An 18,381-nucleotide genomic window follows, 5' to 3' on the forward strand; every position below is an offset into this window, starting at 1 on the left:
TCACTTTTTCAGGAACATAACTACAATGTTAAGTGAGGAGTTACTGTATTTAACTAGATGCTAAATAAACCTAGTGAGCCACTCTCTCCTTCCCCCGTCCCCACTAGGAAGCATATGATCCTGTCTCTGATATACAGGAGGTGGAAATTAGCCCCTCTCCTGGTGGATACTGGTACTACTTTATATATCAAGTTTTACCTCTGCAGGCAGATTGCTGCACCCAGCACCAAGGAGGAAGCTCAACTTCTGTCAGACCCTGAGAGAGAAAATGAAAGACATTTTTTTAAATTCTGCTTACAAAAAAAAAAAAATATCGTGTGATACAATTTAAAGACAAAAAAATAACAAAGATCATCTTCCATTGTAAATTTTCTGCTGCACAGCATTGGACAGTGCTGCTCTCCGAACAGAGATGCAGCAAAGCTACAGTATAGAGATTAGACTTCAGATTTGGAAACTTTAACTAGGAACAGGTGACTTAAAAATAAACCAGTATCTACTTCTGCGTGTTATTTTCTATATTACAGTACTGCCTAGACGAGGCCCCAACGGGGCTAGGCAATGTGCAGCCACATTAGGGAAGGGACGACCAGTTACAAAGAGTTTCTAATCTAAACAGACAGGATAAAGGGTGGGAGAGGAAACTGATGCACAGAAAGGAAGTGCTTTTCCCACAGAGCAGGTCAGTGGCAGAGCCAGAAACAAAACCCAGGTTTCCTGACCATCCAGCCACGTACCCAAACCACTGGACCACACTGCCACTCAAACCACCAAAAAAGACTTTACAGAATGGGCTAATCTTAATCTAGGAAGGAGCTTGGTACTGTAGTAATCTGGTTATAAATAATATACCACAATACTTACACTATAAGCTTTTGGGGGCACAAACTGTCTTTTTGTTGCGTGTTAGTACAGTGCTTTAGCAAATCTGGGTCCTGGTCCATGACTAAGGCTTCTAGCCAATGCTTCAAAGCAAATAATTACTATACTACTTCTTGGAGGATGGGAAGAGGAGGGGGCATGGTGGACACAAAAGTATCTGGAAAAGTCAGAGTTAAAGTTAGGTTTAAAGACAGAGCACTACTATGTTCCATAGGGATAAGGTGCTGCTGGGTGTTTAAGAGGAGAGACAGAAGAGTCACCAGCAGACTGTGCTTAAGAATGTCAACAGCAGAGCCTGGCAGCCTCTACCTCCTCCATGTGTTTCTTTGCTTAAGTTTGGGATACTGGGTTTTTATTTACCTTCAGATGAAATACTTGGTTGAAAGGGATTCCACTATACGGGACAGCAATAAATGGGATTTTTGCAGGTGAGGAAGCTACTATTTTCCCCTCTGATTTAAAATAACTCTGCAAACAGTTATAGTTTTGTGAAACTAGTTTGCTTTACTGTATGATTTATAAAAATGCATTTACCATTGCTTGAATACTAAGGGATCAATCAGGGGAGATCTTTCAATGACACTGCAGCTTATTTTAGAGTTAGGAAGTCCTAGGTGGGAAGTGGGGCTCTTTTCTTTTTTTTTTTTTTTTTGGGGGGGGGGTGTTAAAATCCCCTCGTGAACAGTACTGTGCTCCGAGTGCGAGTATTAGCACAACACAGACCTATTCCTTTGAAGCTAAAGATGTATTTAAAAAAAATTCAGGATTAGTAATGCAGGCCCCTCTCCAGATAGGATAGACATTCCATGTACAATACAGCAGCACACATTTGATTACATTTAACAGAAAAAATATTTACATGAATTTAAAGCTTTATGAAATCTGACCACAGTATTTCTGATTGAATTTGTACATAATTATAATTGTCATAGTACCAAGAGCATGGTGTGTAAAAAAAAAAAAGCACACTATTGGAGTTATGATTTTAAATACTCAGATATCGCTCGTCTTGCACAGATACTTGTTTTTGGAAGCCATGACCAGACTATGGACCAGATTTGGGCTGGATGTGAGCAGCTGCCAGTGCATTCTAACCTTGAGGACAAGAATGATTTCTATTCACATGCAAGCAAAAGAGAAAGAGGGATTAAATTAAGATCAGCCCCATATCTTCCACATGTCTCTTCCCTAACTAATTTGAGTATTAACTCCATGGATTCTTATGGGTGTGTGTGTGTGTACACAGACATATTTTACACACACACACACACACTCCTGAACACTTATTTTCACGGGGGGCGGGCGGTGGGAGGGGAAATCTACTTACTTCAAGTCCAGATAACTTGTTTTGATTTCACAATATAATGAAAAAAATCAGTAAAAACTCATCCCTCTGAAGTGACATTTTTCTTTCCACTTTCAGAATGTTACACTGGAAAGCAACCAAATGAATTCATTGCTCTTCCTTTTCATCTCTCAATCATGGTTCCCTTTTGTCTCTGCTCTATAGCTGCCTTGGTTCACCCCAGCGAACTAGGGGCATGGGCAGTTGGCATGCAGACTGCAGGAGTTGCAAAGTAATTCCTGCTTTTTCTTGCTTTTGTTAATCTTGCAAATAATTCTTCATGGATCATGACAATACTCTAAAATTATTTACAGTGGATTCTAATTCAACCCTTTAGTTGATGCAAAGGTTCATTAGAACAGAAAGGAGTGTAAATCATGACATTTATTGTACATTTATTGTGCCCCAAGGATTACATGAGAAAGAGAGAAGTGTGGGTGGAGAGAAAGATCTCTACTAAGTTTACCAGTTTAAGAATTTAGTAGGGCCAGATTCTATTCTCACTTATAGCCTGTGCCAATGCCTGTGAAGTTAGTGGGCTGCCTGGGAGCATGAAAGCAGAATTTGTTTAGAAAAGTCACTTACATCAATAAAACACAAGTGTGTATTAGAGTTCCCTTGGAAACAGCCATCTCACATGAGCGAGGCTAATAATTGCAACTGTTTTAGTTTATTTGGATGGGATAAAGTTAAGTCTGAAGTTGGAAGGGACAGGGTAAATACTATAATAAAAAATAAGAAAAGTAATACAACACTGACCTTAAAACAGTTGCTGTCAAGTAGTTCATGCCCTAATCTGACCTACTTTAGAACTAAAATCTGACAGCGAATTGGGGAATTATATATTATTTTCATTTTTTTTTAAATCCAGGCTTGTTGCAGATGTACAAGTTGGAAGGCATCACCAATACGGACAAGGATCAGAATATTAAACAGGAAGATCTGGATGATCTTGAAGACTGGGAGTGACAGAAATGGGATAAAACTAAATTGTACAAAGTCATGCACGTAGGGTCTAATAACAATTTCTGCTACAAGCTGGGAGCTCCTCAGTTGGAAGTGACAGAAGAGGAGACAGACCTGGATGTGGGGGTCAATCACAGGAGGACCATGAACTACCAACATAAGGAGGCTGTGAAAAAAGCAAATGTACATTGCTAGTACAGATTGAGAAGTATTAATGCCATTGTACAAGGAAGTGGTAAGACTTCATTTGGAATACTGTGTTCAGTTCTGCTCATGGAAGTTCAAGAAAGATGAATTCAAATTGGAACAAGTGCAGAAAAGAGCTACTAGGTTGATCAGGGAATGAAGAGGCTATTTAGGAGATTCCTCAGAGACTAACAAATTTATTTGAGCATAAACTTTCGTGAGCTACAGCATCCGATGAAGTGAGCTGTAGCTCACGAAAGCTTATGCTCAAATAAATTGGTTAGTCTCTAAGGTGCCACAAGTACTCCTTTTCTATTTTAGGAGAGGAGACAAGAACTGATGCACTCTCATTGTGCTGGGGAGCTGCCCACACAAGGGGTGCAGATCCCTTACTTGTCAGAGAATAGCACAGGAAGCTACCTGCACCTCAGTGCGCAGGGCGGTTGAAGCTGGGCAGGTTCATACATCCACCAGTTAACGGCCCAATTTTCTCCCACAGAAGGGTTAGGGCTAAAGCTTAGTGAGCAAGCGCACCTGCAGAGCAGCTGTGCCATTTAGCAGTGGCCTGAGGGCAGTGGTGAGAGTTCCTGTCCCTGTGGGCATGCAGCTGATTTACTTGAAGCTTTGTTCTGGAAAAGGATTTTCCACATCACGAAGATGTTCTCTGAAGAAACAGTTTTCAAGGTAAGAGATTTCCACTAAGGCTTCCAATAGATATTTGAAAAAAGGGCAGTTATAGCTACTGGAGAGTATCAGATAGGCCAGCTACATCTGTCCTGTGGTTTACTTATCAGATGTATCAAAAGGATTCCCTCCAAAACCCACAAATCAAATATTTATCTAACTCCCTTGTACTTTCTACAGCTAGACAGACTCTGGACTACATGAAGTGAGACTGGATTTTCAGTCCAGTTCCCAACAAACACCTACAACACACACACACACACAAAATGTAAAGCAAATAATTAGCAAAGCATACTAGCACTAATTGCTAGCTGTGACGCATGGCTAGAAAGGGTTAAACATCCGGCAAAATAAATAACCCTCAAAAGATATGTGGGGAGACGATGTTTGTGTTTTTGTGTATTTACATCTGTATGAGTAGGGTCAACAATGTAATCAACAGTCCCTGTCTGTGCTGTATTCTGATAATTCAGAGGCCAAAAGAATAGCCTAGCATTTAAATTAATTGTAAACACGGGATATCTCGGTATTCATCTCTCTTTGAAATGTACTGTGAATGGTGGAGGAACAAGCAAATGGCCTTATGTTAATTCGTATAGCTAAGTACTTCCTTCAAAGTCATCCCAATTACCTTTTGTTCCCCGAAGAAATCCCAACTTGTCAAAAGACATGAAATTATATAAAAGATCCTTGGATCCTGATTCTGTCATCTCAGATCTGCTTAAGCTTCATCAGGGGAAGTTTGAGTCGCAAGATTGAGGTCCCAGTTGTGCTGGTACGCCCTGAAGGTGATATTGGACGTTGGACTATAATCTGTGAACTATTTCTGAGAGAACTCTTTGCAGCTACAAAGCTCACCAGCTCTGCTATGAATCTGCATCTCAATGAATTGAACTTACGTCTCTATGTATACTGATCTTTTAACCATGCTCTCTCTCTTTTGTGTTTTAATAAATTTTAGTTTAGTTAATAAGAATTGGCTGTAGCGTGTATTTGGGTAGGATCTGAAACACTGATTAGCCTGGGAGGTAATCTGTCCGATCCTTTGAGATTGGTAAACATTTTCTTTTAAATGAAGAAATAAGATTTACAGAAATCTTCATCATATTTGACGTGGGTACCTGGATGGAGGCCTGAGGCTGGATCACTTTAAGGAAACGGTGTTGTTTGGACTTCTGAGTAACCAGTAAGGTAATAAAGAAGCTGTTTTGTGCTGGTGTGGTAAATCTAAGTATTGGACTATCCATCAGCTTTATGGTGATTCTTTGCAGTTCACCCTAATTGAGTGACCATAGCTGGCTCCCCACTAGGACCTCCCTAGCTGGCAGTACCAACGGAGCAGCCCATGAGAGCAAACTCTTCTCTCTGACCTCTCCAGAGTATGGTTCCAGGGTACACAATCCAGCATCTTTCACAAACATTAAAATAAAATAGCTACTTATACTAGTTGCTACATCTCCTCATCTAGATAATCTGCTTCTGTTTCTCAAAGGTCTAACACTTCCCTAACTTTTAGTTTGCTGCCCATTTCAAACAATTTTGTAGCATCTGTAACATGTGGAGGAGGGGCGAGGGGGAGAAGAATTCTCTAAGCTCTCCTTATATCCCCAACACAAGTCCCCAGTCAGACATTATTTAGGGATGGACAGCCTGTCAAAGACCAGTTTCCACATCTGCAGCAGCAGGGGTTGGAAAAGGTTTGCTGCATCCCACAACAGCTGGTGTACCCGCCCCTTTAACAGCCTGCCATAGGGGGCATATTCTCAAAGAATGAGGCAGAGGTTTAGGTCAGTGGGTGTCAACCTTTCCAGAATATTATACCCCTTTCAGGAGCCTGATTTGTCTTGTGTATCCCAAGTTTCACCTCACTTAAAAAACTTCTTGCTTACAAAATCAGACAAAAATATAGAAGTGTCACAGCACACTATTACTGAAAAATTGCTTACTTTCTCATTTTGTCTGCATTAAATTTTAGTTTGTACTGACTTCACTAGTGCTTTTTATGTGGCCTGTTGTAAAACTAGGCAAATACCTAGATGAGTTGATGTACCCCTGGAAGACCTCTGCATACCTCAGGGGTACGCTCACCCCTGGTTGAGAACCGCTGATTTAGATGACTAAATCCCATTCCACCCAGAAAATTGCATTGCTAGAACTGTCTGCAATGCTTTGAAAACATTCCTATCTGAGACTTTACTAGAGAGTGAGTCAGTGACTTCTGAATTACAGGAGCTCAAAAATGTTCACGTCTGGTTGATTAATTAGTCACTTAGGAGTTGCAGGTGCTCAGCACCTCTGCAAACCAGGTCACTTACTTGTTTGTCTATATGCAGACCCAAGTACCTAACTCCGGTCAGCCAAGTTTCCAAATGAGGGACAGTCTTCATAGAATATGTCTTGACTGAAGAGTAGTCTGGGTAATTGGCACCTGGGCGTAAGCAGCCACCTTGCCATGCCCCATTTGAGTCACTTGTCCTCACTGGCACTGCGTGGGCTTCTGGGGGTATATCCCAAGGTTCTTTGTGCTGCAATAAGCTGAGCCACGTTACAATTCTTTCCCAGTGAATTGTGGGAGAACTCATCTATCCATCTGGGCACGTAGAGGGAATTGTGGGATGGCACTGAGTACTTTAGCCTGCATCCTCACTGCAAAGTGGACAGGTTACCGGCCCAAATGAAAGCACCACTCGAACTTCTGTGAATAACCTGAAGTCAAGGGAGCTAGCCCCAGTTGAAAGCACTACCAAACTCGGGTGAGAGGTTTGTGTGTGGATGGCAGGTGGGTTAGGGACAACACCCAGTAAGACCCTGGGCTAACTGCAATGAAGACATACCCAAGTGTTTGGGGATGAAAGGCGCTATAAAGCTGCAATTATCTGAGGTGGTCTCAAGCCCTTATCGCTGTAACACAGACCAAATCTGTGACCAGGAGAGCAATGGAGAAGTAACAGGTTGTACACACTCCTCCCAGTCCAAAAAGACTGGATTACTTCTCAAATGTTTAACAGATATATTTGTTAAGCAATGTGTCAAGTTAATAATTCTTTCAGTTTCTAGCAGCACTGTCACAAGAATAATGATTAACCCTTCCAAATTTTCCTCAGAGGAGCCACACTGCAGGGTTAGCTGCAAAGATATAAAGTAACAGCCGTGTTAGTCTGTATTCGCAAAAAGAAAAGGAGGACTTGTGGCACCTTAGAGACTCACCAATTTATTTGAGCATGAGCTTTCGTGAGCTACAGCCACAAGGACTCCTTTTCTTTTTGCAAAGTTATAAAGTAATTTCTTAAGGCCAACGTCTGCCCTCAGATGCATGTAAGCAGCTCTCACTGAAGTTAAGAAGAGTTATATGTCTCGACCCAGGAGCAGATTTGTCCCCTAATGATTTTGTAACAAATTTCAGCAAAAGTCTGGGAATTTATGACGTATCCTGCCTATTTAAACAGTCACGAGTGGGAAAGGGTTGATTTTAAAAGGGATAGTAGAAATAGTTTTGAAAGGAAAATATGCAAACATTTGTTATTAAAAGATTAATTTGTTTCCAGGATGATGATTAGTTTCTGTTGGTATAGTAACTGAAGTTAAAAATAGGTTAGGGGAAACAAAGGTTCATGCCAAACCACTCTCTGCTACTCTATTTTTTGGTCTGAGGAGGCAGACTTTGCTAGACTAAAAATATCTCAGTTTTGTCTAATCAGTTTCCAACTCCCTTCCTCCTTTCTTCCCTCACATTTAAATGCAACCTATCTAGACATTTTAGTTTTCAAGTTATTTTTCCACATTAACCTTTAAATAAGAGGAAAGAATTATAATCTAAGCTTCTTAGATGTTTTAGAAGAATCTCACAAACCATAAACACTCATTACGTTCAAGCACTCCGATACTAATCAAGTTTAAAATTTGCAATGTTATGTATCTGCCAAACCGACTTCTTGCTACAGAAGTTGTGCTCCAGAATCCAAGCATTCACTTTACACTTATGTTGCTAGCACTTTTAGTTGTGCAGAAAATCTTCTATATAACAAAATAAATATTAACTAATACATAGTTGTCTTCCTGAGTTTGCAGCCAGCCTAAAACAATAGCTCTGAGAAAGGCAAACTGCCCCCATTCATATAAATGAATAATTAACTCAGAATCCTAATGGCAAAGTTATCTTTATATATATTTTTAACTCTCTCATTGATCATTGTTTTAGCACAAACACATCCAGCCAAATCAATATACTAACCTACCACTGTTGGGTGCAGGAGCAGTAGGGCACTAGGCAACTGATTGCTATCAAGAGTTGCTGGAATGGAAAAAATAAGAGTTCGAAGCCTCTTTCACAAGTTTAAAATCAACTCTGTGCTGTTGCACAAATGGGAGGTAAAAAGGAGACTCATTCCCTTTTCTGTGCCAAAATCTCAACCACCTGCTTGGTTCCCAATATCCAAACTGCCCCCCATGCCTTCCAAGGAGCCAAAAGTCCCAAACGTCTCCTCTGCCAAAACTTTTAGCTCCTTTCTCTCTCTCTTCCCCTTCTCTGCAAAACTTCTACAAGCAGTTGGGAGTTTTAAGTACAAAATTCTGGAGCACACTAGAGTTCTGGGATGGAGGAAGAGTAAAAATCAACCAATTTACTATCCAATTAAATAAAAAACCTACTAATTGTTAAATTAAATATGAAAATGAACAAACATACACTTTTTAATTTATTCAGATCTGCTGCAGAATCTCTAAGCTGCTGCAAGGAGTGCTGCATCTACCAGCGGACCCGGAGGAGAATTTCAGGGCAGAAGAAAAAGATTTCCCACCCCGCCGGGGCAAAGGCTCCTTCAGCTGGTTGAAAATCAAACATAAAAATAGAGTCAAATGTACTCAGTGAAATATTTTTCCAAATGTTCCTCTTTGTTATTTTGATTCTCTTTAAAGCAAAAGAAAAAAGAGAAACAAGGAAATTAAATGCAAAATCTTATGTTAACACAACATGAAGATGGAGAATGATTAATCACCCCAATGTAAGGATGTTTAGAGTTAAGGCTGCCTCTATGCATTATTATAAGGCCAATCACTAAATCGCACAGCAGAGGTTTGTCTTAATTATATACTTGGTGCTTTAAAATGGTCAATTTCACAAAGCTGAATACAATTATGAGTCAAATCAGTTGGGAAAAAATTTAAAGAGAATAATGTGCATGCTAATTGGAAACTTTTTAAGAACATTTTACTAGCTGCCTAAAAAGGTGCAATCACACAATTGAGAAAAAAGGCCACACTGATTAAAAAAAGCCTACCTGACTTAGAAAAGAAGTGAAAGCACACAATTTTTTTTTTAAAAATATGTTTGCAGTGTTGTTTGCAAAGGAAACCTGCACAACACCTTCAAAAGGTGAGCCTAGGAATTTGAATTGATAACACTGCTAGACACTAAAAACCCTGGATTTAAATGGGACACTGGTTTCATGACCCATTGCAACATTCTGAAACACACACCACCTCTGCTTGCTAACCATTAATGGCCCACTTCAAACCCCTTTTGCATAACAATCTAACCCTTTTTGCCCACACTATCTTAAGTGACCTCCTACCACCTTATGCTTTATTCTTAACTATCTTTCCTTACTTGTACTTAACTCATTCTGATTTCTTTCCCCAGATCAGAAAAACTCTGTGGCTTATGGCTACAGAGGTTTTCAACCAGAGGTACAGAGAGGTCTTCCAGGAGGTACATCAGTTCATCTAGATCTGTCTCTCTCAATCTGGGGGTCACGACCCCGCGGGAGGGAGGGTGTCGCAGGATGGGTTGGGGGGGGGTCACAAGTGCAAGGCCAGTGTTAGGAGATGACAAGCAGGGCAATTGCCCGGGCCCCCCCCGCAAAGCTAAGTTACATGCTTCAGTCCTAGGCAGCAGTGGCTCGGACTTGAGCCCCAGGGCTCAGGCTTCAGACTCCTGAAACGGATACAGTAGTCAGAAAAGGTTAAGAACCACTGCACTAGAGAGCTTATGGTGCAGCTGCACTAATGTAAGCTCTCTGTGTAGTCGTTCTACACAGAGCTCTCCTGCCCATATAGTGTTGTCTACACTAGCACTTAAGTCAGCATAAGTTATGTTGCTCAGATTCACACCTGCAAGTGACAATTTATGTCAACTTAAACTGTAGTGTAAGCCTTTAAGTCTGAAAGCTTGTACCTTCCACCAACAGAAGCTGGTCCAGTAAAATATATTACCTCACCCATCTTGTCTCTTAAAAAAATATAAGAAATAAAAGAAAGGGGAACTTGAGAATAATGAATGTAAATCAGAAACTAGTAATTGTAGAAAACTGGTAAAGGAAGCAAAAGGACACAAGTAGAAATGTACTGCCAGCAGCGTTAGACAATAATGAGTTTTCTGAAAGTATGTTAGGAACAAAAAAAATCCTACAACTGGTGTTGGTGTTAGTAGAGGGAAGTGGTAGAAGTGTCAACAATAATGCAGAAGTGTTCAAGAAATATTTCTGTTCTGTATTTGGGAGAAAGCCAGATAATATAGTCACAGCATGGTAACAAAACACTTTCCATCCCAACAGTAACTCAGGAGGCTGTTAGCAGCAGCTACTAAAGATAGACATTTTTAAAATCAGCAGGTCCAGATAATTTAGATGCAAGAAGCCAAGCCCTAGCCAAGGAGCTCTCTGGGTTGTCAAGGTATGCCTACACTATGATAAAAAAACATAGCACTGAGTTTCAGAGCCCAGATCAGCTGACTCAGGCTAGAGCTCTAGGGCTATGAAATTGAAGCTTAGATGTTTAGCCTCAGGCTGGAGCCTGGGCTCTGACACCCTCTCAATTTGTGCTGTCTTATAGTCTGGGCTCCAGCCCAAGCCCAAAACTCTACAAGTTTGAAAGAACAAGAAGCAGTGGTCTCAAGTTGCAGTGGGGGAGGTCTAGGTTGGACATTAGGAAACACTATTTCACTAGGAGGGTGGTGAAGCACTGGAATGGGTTTCCTAGGGAGGTGGTGGAATCTCCATCCTTAGAGGTTTTTAAGGCCTGGGTTGACAAAGCCTTGGCCGGGATGATTTAGTTGGTGTTGGTCCTGCTTTGAGCAGGGGCCTGGACTAGATGACCTCCTGAGGTCTCTTCCAACCCTAATATTCTATGACTCTATGAATACAATTTTATAGACCACAGCCCAAGCCCCATGAGCCCAAGTCAGCTGACTTGGGCCAGCCACATCTGAACCATCGGTCTTCTATTGCAATGTAGACATGCACTTGATGATGATTTTCAAATCAGTCGTGGAAAGCTAGAGAAGTTCCAGAAAACGGGAAGAAAGCAAGTGTTGTGCTAATATTTAAGAAGAGTAAAAGGGATGACCAAGGTAATTATAGAATTGTCAGCCTGACATTAATCCCAGGCAAAATAATGGAAAAACTGAGATGGGACTTGATTAATAAAGAATTAAAGAAGGGTAATATAATTAATGCCAGTCAACAAAGGTTTATGGAAAATAGACCCTATCAAACTAATTTGGCTTTTTTTTTATGAGATTATAAAATTTGGTTGATAAAGATAGTAGCGCTGATGCTTAGATTTCTGTAAGGCATTTGATTTGGTACTGAATGACATTTTGTTTTAAGAAACTAGAATGATATAAAATCAGTATGTACACATTAAATGCCTAAATGACAGGTCACAGAATGCAATTGTAAATCTAGTGGGTATTTTTAGTGGGGTCCTATAGGGATTGGTTCTTAGCCTTATCGCATTATAATCTATGAAAAAGATTGGTTGCATTTAGGTTGGGTTTAGCTAATATGCTAGCTATTTCTGACCTAAACACGACCATTTCCCCCCAGTATAAATGTAGGGTGGCACTTTGTCAGTCCATTTAGCTAGGCTAGAACTCAACCAGCTACAAATGGTATGATGAGGTGATACTCTCAATCTACCCTGGAGAAAATGGTCAAGTTTAGGTCAGGATTATTTACCACACCAGTGAAGCACAATCTGAGCTCGACCTCTTTTCCTATTCGAACCACACCCCTTTTCCTAGTCGAACCAAACCCCAATGTCACTTGAAAGTGAGAATATGCATGCTCCTAACACTGTTGTAGCCGGCATCCCAAGATATTTATGTGCCAGATGCGCTAAAGATTCATGTGTCCCTTCATGCTTCAACCACCATGCCAGAGGACATGCGTCCATGCTGATGACAGGTTCTGCTCAATAACAATCCAAAGCAGTGCAGACCGACACATGCTCATTTTCATCATCTGAGGCAGATGCCACCAGCAGAAGGTTGATTTTCGTTCTTGGTGATTTTCGTTCTTGGTGGTCCACATCGGAGTGTTGCTCTTTTAAGACTTTTGAAAGCATGCTCCACACCCATCCCTCTCAGATTTTGGAAGGCACTTCAGATTCTTAAACCTTGGGTTGAGTGCTGTAGCTATCTTTAGAAATCTCACATTGGTTCCTTCTTTGCGTTTTGTAAAATCTGCACAAAAGTGTTCTTAAAATGAACAACGTGATGAGTCATCATCCGAGACCTCTATAACATGAATGCGGGTAAAACAGAACAGGGGACATACAATTCTCTCCAAGGAGTTCAGTCACAAATGTAATTAATGCACTGTGCCATGCAAATGCCTGTTCTCACTTGCTGATGAATAAGAAGAGGGCAGCATTTTTCTCCTGTAAATGGAAACAAGCTTGTTTGTCTTAGCGATTGGCTGAACAAGAGGTAGGACTAAGTGGACTTGTAGATTTTTTTTGTTACATAACTGCACTGAAAAATAAAACAATGTAAAACTTCAGAGCCTACATTTGTAAGTTGCACTTTCACGACACAGCGGTGGCACTAAAGTACGTGTATGAGGTGAACCGAAAAATACTATTTCTTTTATCATTTTTACAGTGCAAATATTTGCAATAAAATAATATAGACTTAGATTTCAACTACAACTTAATACAATATATATGAAAATGTAGAAAAACATCCAAATATTTAATAAATTTCAATTGGTATTCTATTGTTTAGCAGTGTGATTAAAACTGCAATTAATTGCAATTAATTTTAATTAAAAAAATTAATTGCAATTTATCACAAGTTAACTGCAATTAATCGACAGCCCTAGACAGAAGCAGTACCGCAGATCATAGGTGGTCAATGATCTACAGATTGAGAGCCAATGCCATTAATGGAAGTAAATTCAGAAAGCTTTTTAACTAGTCTCTGTTACAAGTTATTTCTAAATATAAAAAGAGTTAAACAGGACTCCCTCCAGCTCTGGCCTTCCTTGAGTTTCTGGGCCTTTTGAACAGGTTGTAACTCCATAACACTCTGTTCACTCCACCATCAACTGTCCACAGAGATGGTCAGAATCCCTTTAGTGGCATGGTAGATGGCTAGGTTTATAAGTGGCCAAAAGTGCTATCATACAAGGGCAATTATTTAGCCCAGCTCTTTATAATATGGTTTTTTAATTGCCAGAGCCTATGCATTCCAGTTTCCTTTTCCCTGGGCTAAGAATGACAGGGAGAAGAACTTCCTGAGGAAGAGCTCTAGTAGAGAAACCCTAGCTAGTCAAGTTTACAGATTTAATAATTTTATTAAGATGATGTTGAAGTAAAAAGAAAACCGTACGGCGTTTAAGCATAGAAGTTTCTGGTTATCAGGGAATAAGGTACAGATTATCAAGGGGTGCGAAATTCAGTTTAGGAACGGGTGGCGTAAGGAATACATAATCTGCAATCTCCCCAACTGGGGGTAAAAGTTTAACGGGTCAAAGTACAGACATTGAGATATAGGGGTATGTTGTTCATATAATGGCTATGGTCAAGTGTGGAGTAGAATGAGTGGATACGATGAGGATGCATTTACCCTCATTTGGTGGGATGTAATGTTCAGTGAGTTTATGGTTCCAGTTCATATGGTCCAATGGAAAAAGTCTCTCAGTCCCTTTCCCACAGTTGATGCACGATGTCGTACCAGCTCACACCTCCTGGTACTGTCGGTGGCCGGTGATGTGTTCAATGTAGATATCCCTAGGCCATCGGATGGTGTCCGAGACCATGAGGTGCCGCATACTACACAGCAATTTACCACAGGAATTCAAGCTATTCCCCTTCCTCACTTGTCCCAAAGCAAAATCTGCATGAGATGAACACACTAGTATTATAGAGAGCAAATTTTAGCCCTAGTCTAAACTACGAAGTCATGTTGGTATAACTACATGGCTCAGCGGTATGGAAAATCCACACTCCTGAGTGATGCAGTTATACCAACCAAACTTCCAAGGCAGACAGTGCTATGTCGACAGGATAGCTTCTCCTGTCAACATATTTACCTCCTCTCAGGGAGGTGGAGTTCCTACGCCGATGGGAGAAGCTTTCCTGACAACACAAGTAGCGTTTTCACTTAACACTACAGCAGAGCAGATTTATCAGTGCAACTGCGCTGCTGCAGTGCTGTAAGTGTAGACAAGCCCTTAGTTTCTGAATGGGAGGTTTGTTGAGCAGATTTGTTGCATTACTGCAACTTCTTTAATGTTTTCAAACCAGTTAACTCCTTTAACTTTTTTTTTTTTTAAAAAGTCTGTGTTTCTGCCAAAGCATTTATGGCTGAGCACCTGCAGCCTCTGTATTGAGATCCTCAAAACCTCCAGAAGTCAGGCCATTACTGTATGAAATTCACCCCTTGCTTGGGGAAAAGTAGTTTTCACAGAATTCCTTCTGGGCAATCTACCTCTATAACCTCATAATCTCAGATGCTATTTTCAACACACACACACACACACACACACACACACACACACACACACACCTATTTGCACTTATAAACAGAAAAGAAGTTTATGGTGAGAGCTCTACTATTTTAAAAGGCAAGTTTTCAAGAACAGCAGCAAAAAATCTTCAAGACTGGAGTTCACAAAATATTATGGAGGCCTTATACTGTCTCTAGAGTTGAGGATACATTGAAATTTCCACTGTTAGCCTTAGTTTGACCTGCCCTCTAATTTTATGTCTCAGCAAACAATTTGAAGATGTGTGTGTGTAATGTAGGTTAGGAGAAGAATTTTCTTCTGAAAATTTCATCCCATTAGGAAACCAGAGTGTCTGAAGTGGAATACAAAGAGGTACACAGATGAGACTTTCAGGGACACAACTTCCATCCCTTTCAGATGATGTCATTGTATCCTCTCACTCTGAGGACACCCCTCTGGGGTACGGGACCCCTATTATTAGAAAGAGACAGGTAATAGTAATGGGGAAATTCGACTGTTAGAAATATATTGTTTGATTTCTGATGACCAGAAGAACCGCAAAGTGAATTGCCTGCTGGTTGAAGACCTCATGAGACATCTAGATAGACTTTCAGAGTAGCAGCCGTGTTAGTCTGTATTCGCAAAAAGAAAAGGAGTACTAGTGGCATCTTAGAGACTAATAATAAATTGGTTAGTCTCTAAGGTGCCACTAGTACTCCTTTTCTTTTTGCTAGATAGACTTATGTGCAGTGCTGAGGAAGAACCGGTGGTCATGGTATATGTAGGCACTAATGACATAGGGAAAAGTAGGAGAGAGATCCTGGAGACCAAATTTAGGCTGCTAGTGTAGCCTATAGATAAGGCTACAATTTAGTCACAGAGGTCACAGCAGTCACAGATTCCGTGACTTTACCCCACTTCAGCTGCTGGGCTGGAAGCGGGATTGTGTAACCCTGCTCTGCAACTAGGGCTGGATGGCTGGAACCAGGACCCTGCAGCCCCTGCCCTATGGCTTGGGAGGGGTGAGGGGGCTGCAGCAGGGACTGCACACCTGTCCCGCAGCTACAGCCAGCTCCGGAGTGGGAGCTCAGCACCGCTGTGGCTGCGCCCCATACTGCAGCCGCCGGGGCTGTGTCCCCCACCATGGCAGGGGACTCGGCCTGTCGTTCCCCCTCCCCCATGAGACTCCATTCCTCCCACCCCTACTTAGCCCTGCCTCCAGTTATTTTTAGTTAAGTCACGGACAGGCTCCGTGAATTTTTCTTTACTCCCCGTGACCTGTCCATGGTTTTTACAAAATCTTAGCCTTACCTATAGGGCTAGCTTGCTTGCTTGCATAAAAATCTTTTCTTATGAGTTTAATCATTTGTTACATTATAAGTTTGTTATTATAATAGGTTTATCAATTTGAATTAGGGTATTTTAGATGTAACGCAAGGAACCTACAGGCAACATCCTGTATGTTAAGCTAAGGCAAGTTAACATATATATGATCAATACCTTCACCCTGAATAGGTGATGATGAGCTAAAGTATATAGTATATATGTTTGTGACCTTTCACACAGATAAGTGGGAAAGTTAAAGCAAGTTGGTAGGTAAGGCCTTTTTCGACTTAACAGGTACACCACAAAGAACAAGAAAATAACTGGTCAGGACAGATATAAGAGAGGTGAGGATGAGCTAATGGTCTCTAATAGTTACAAATACATCATTAATATGCATGAACATGCCAGCCTATAGAGTAAGGGTACCCTAAAATTTTTGTGGCTGAGGAAGTTAAGTTTGGACATGGAAGGAGGGCACTTAGGGATCAGGCCCTATAATAGGGGCAACCCACCATGTTGGGGAAGTTCAGATTCAGCTTGTTTATTGTTAGTTCATCATTGTTAGTTCTTAATTGTTAGTTTTAAGTAAACTAAGTTAGCTTCTATAGTCTTTCTATAGCTTTTAGCTCTAGTTTCTTCTAAGTTCTTCACACTTCATTCAAGACTTGAGGAACCTGGACCATCGAATTCACTTGGCATGCCTGAGGCAAGGCTAGCCTTTTGTCTCTTATCACCAAGTTATTATCAAGGAAGGGTGTGAGTATTTTAATTGATAAACTTTTATAGTTTATAATACCACATGTACTGCTAGAATAACATTGCTTTTGTAATTAATTTGATTTGATTACTCCATTACTGTTCCATTTATCTCAATAAAAGGTTTAAAGCTGCCTTTTGTTCTCAGTGTGAGTTTCCTTATCATACATCTCCCTGCAAATTCTGTGTAGTCTGATTCTGACACAATAACCTTATCTTCTGATCAACTGGTGAGCCTATAACCCATATTATCTAAACAATATTATTAATCTCCCATAAAATCAGGCAACACTAGGTAAGAGACTGAAGTCCAGGACCTCCATGGTAGCATTCTCTAAAGTTCTTCTGGTTCCATGCACAGGGCTAGTTAGACAGGCAGAACTGCAGAGTCTCAATGAGTGGATGAGAAAATAGAGTTGGGAGGAGGGATTTAGGATTATTAGGAACTGGGGAACTTTTTGGGAAAGGAGGGGCCTATACAGGAAGGATGGGGTCCACCTAAACCAAAATGAAACCAGTTTTTAAACTGGGGAGTTCTTAAACCAAGGGCTGGGGGAAAGCTGACAGAGGAGCATGCAGTTTGGATAGAGACATCAAGTAGGGGAAGATTTATTAAAGGACATACTCTGTATCTTAGTAAAGAGGAGAGGATAGAATTTGATAAACTACAGGTAGGAACTGAAGAGAAACAGTCAAACGAAGAAAAGTCAATTATACCGCATGAAGGCAGACAACTTGTATACAAACGTTATGGGTGAACCCTAGTGCCTGGTATTAAATGAGGATATTGATATATTAGGCATCACAGAAACTTGGTGGAACAATGATAGTCAATGGGACACGGCAATACCAGGGTACAAAGTATATAGGAATGACAGCGTAGGTCATGCTGGTGGGGGAGTGGCACTACATGTGAAAGAAAGCATAGAGTCAAATATAGTAAAAATCTTAAATGAATCAAACTGTATCACAGAATCTCTGTGGGTACAAATTCCATGCTTGAATAATAAGAGTATAGCAGTAGGAATATACTTCCGACCACCTGACCAGGAGTGATGGTGACTGTGAAATGCTCAGGAAGATTGAACAGGCTACAAAAACAGAAAACCCAATAATAATGGGGGATTTCAACTACCCCCATATTGACTGGGTACATGTCACCTCAAGACAGGATGCAGATATAAAATTTCTAGGCACCACTAACGACTGCTTCTTGGAGCAACTAGTCCTGCAAGCGACAAGTGGAGAGGCAATTCTTGATTTAGTTCTAAGTGAAGCATAGGACCTAGTCCAAGAGGTGATCATAGCTGAACTGCTTGGTAATAGTGATCATAATGTAATTAAATTTAACATCTTTGTAAGGGGGGAAAATACCAAAGAAACCCACCCCCGTAGCATTTAACTTCAAAAAGGGGAACTACACAAAAAGCGAGGTGGCTAGTTGAACAGAAATTAAAAGGAACAGTCACAAGAATGAAATGCCTGCAAGCTGCATGGAAACTGTTT

The 18,381-nt window shown here is 40.7% G+C and overlaps 1 protein-coding gene across 2 annotated transcripts in view; it reads right to left on the reverse strand.

The window, feature by feature from the left end:
* The window catches only part of SH3BP2 (SH3 domain binding protein 2), a 64,106-nt gene that overhangs the window by 38,936 nt on the left and 6,789 nt on the right, over positions 1 to 18,381 (reverse strand). For both annotated transcript variants that reach the window (XM_077815916.1, XM_077815915.1), the window contains exon 2: positions 199 to 256. The gene's annotated coding sequence lies outside the window, so the exon portion shown is untranslated. The remainder of the gene's footprint in view (positions 1 to 198; positions 257 to 18,381) is intronic.

This window comes from Eretmochelys imbricata, chromosome 4 (genome assembly GCF_965152235.1).
Source record: "Eretmochelys imbricata isolate rEreImb1 chromosome 4, rEreImb1.hap1, whole genome shotgun sequence".
Taxonomy (NCBI): domain Eukaryota; kingdom Metazoa; phylum Chordata; order Testudines; family Cheloniidae; genus Eretmochelys; species Eretmochelys imbricata.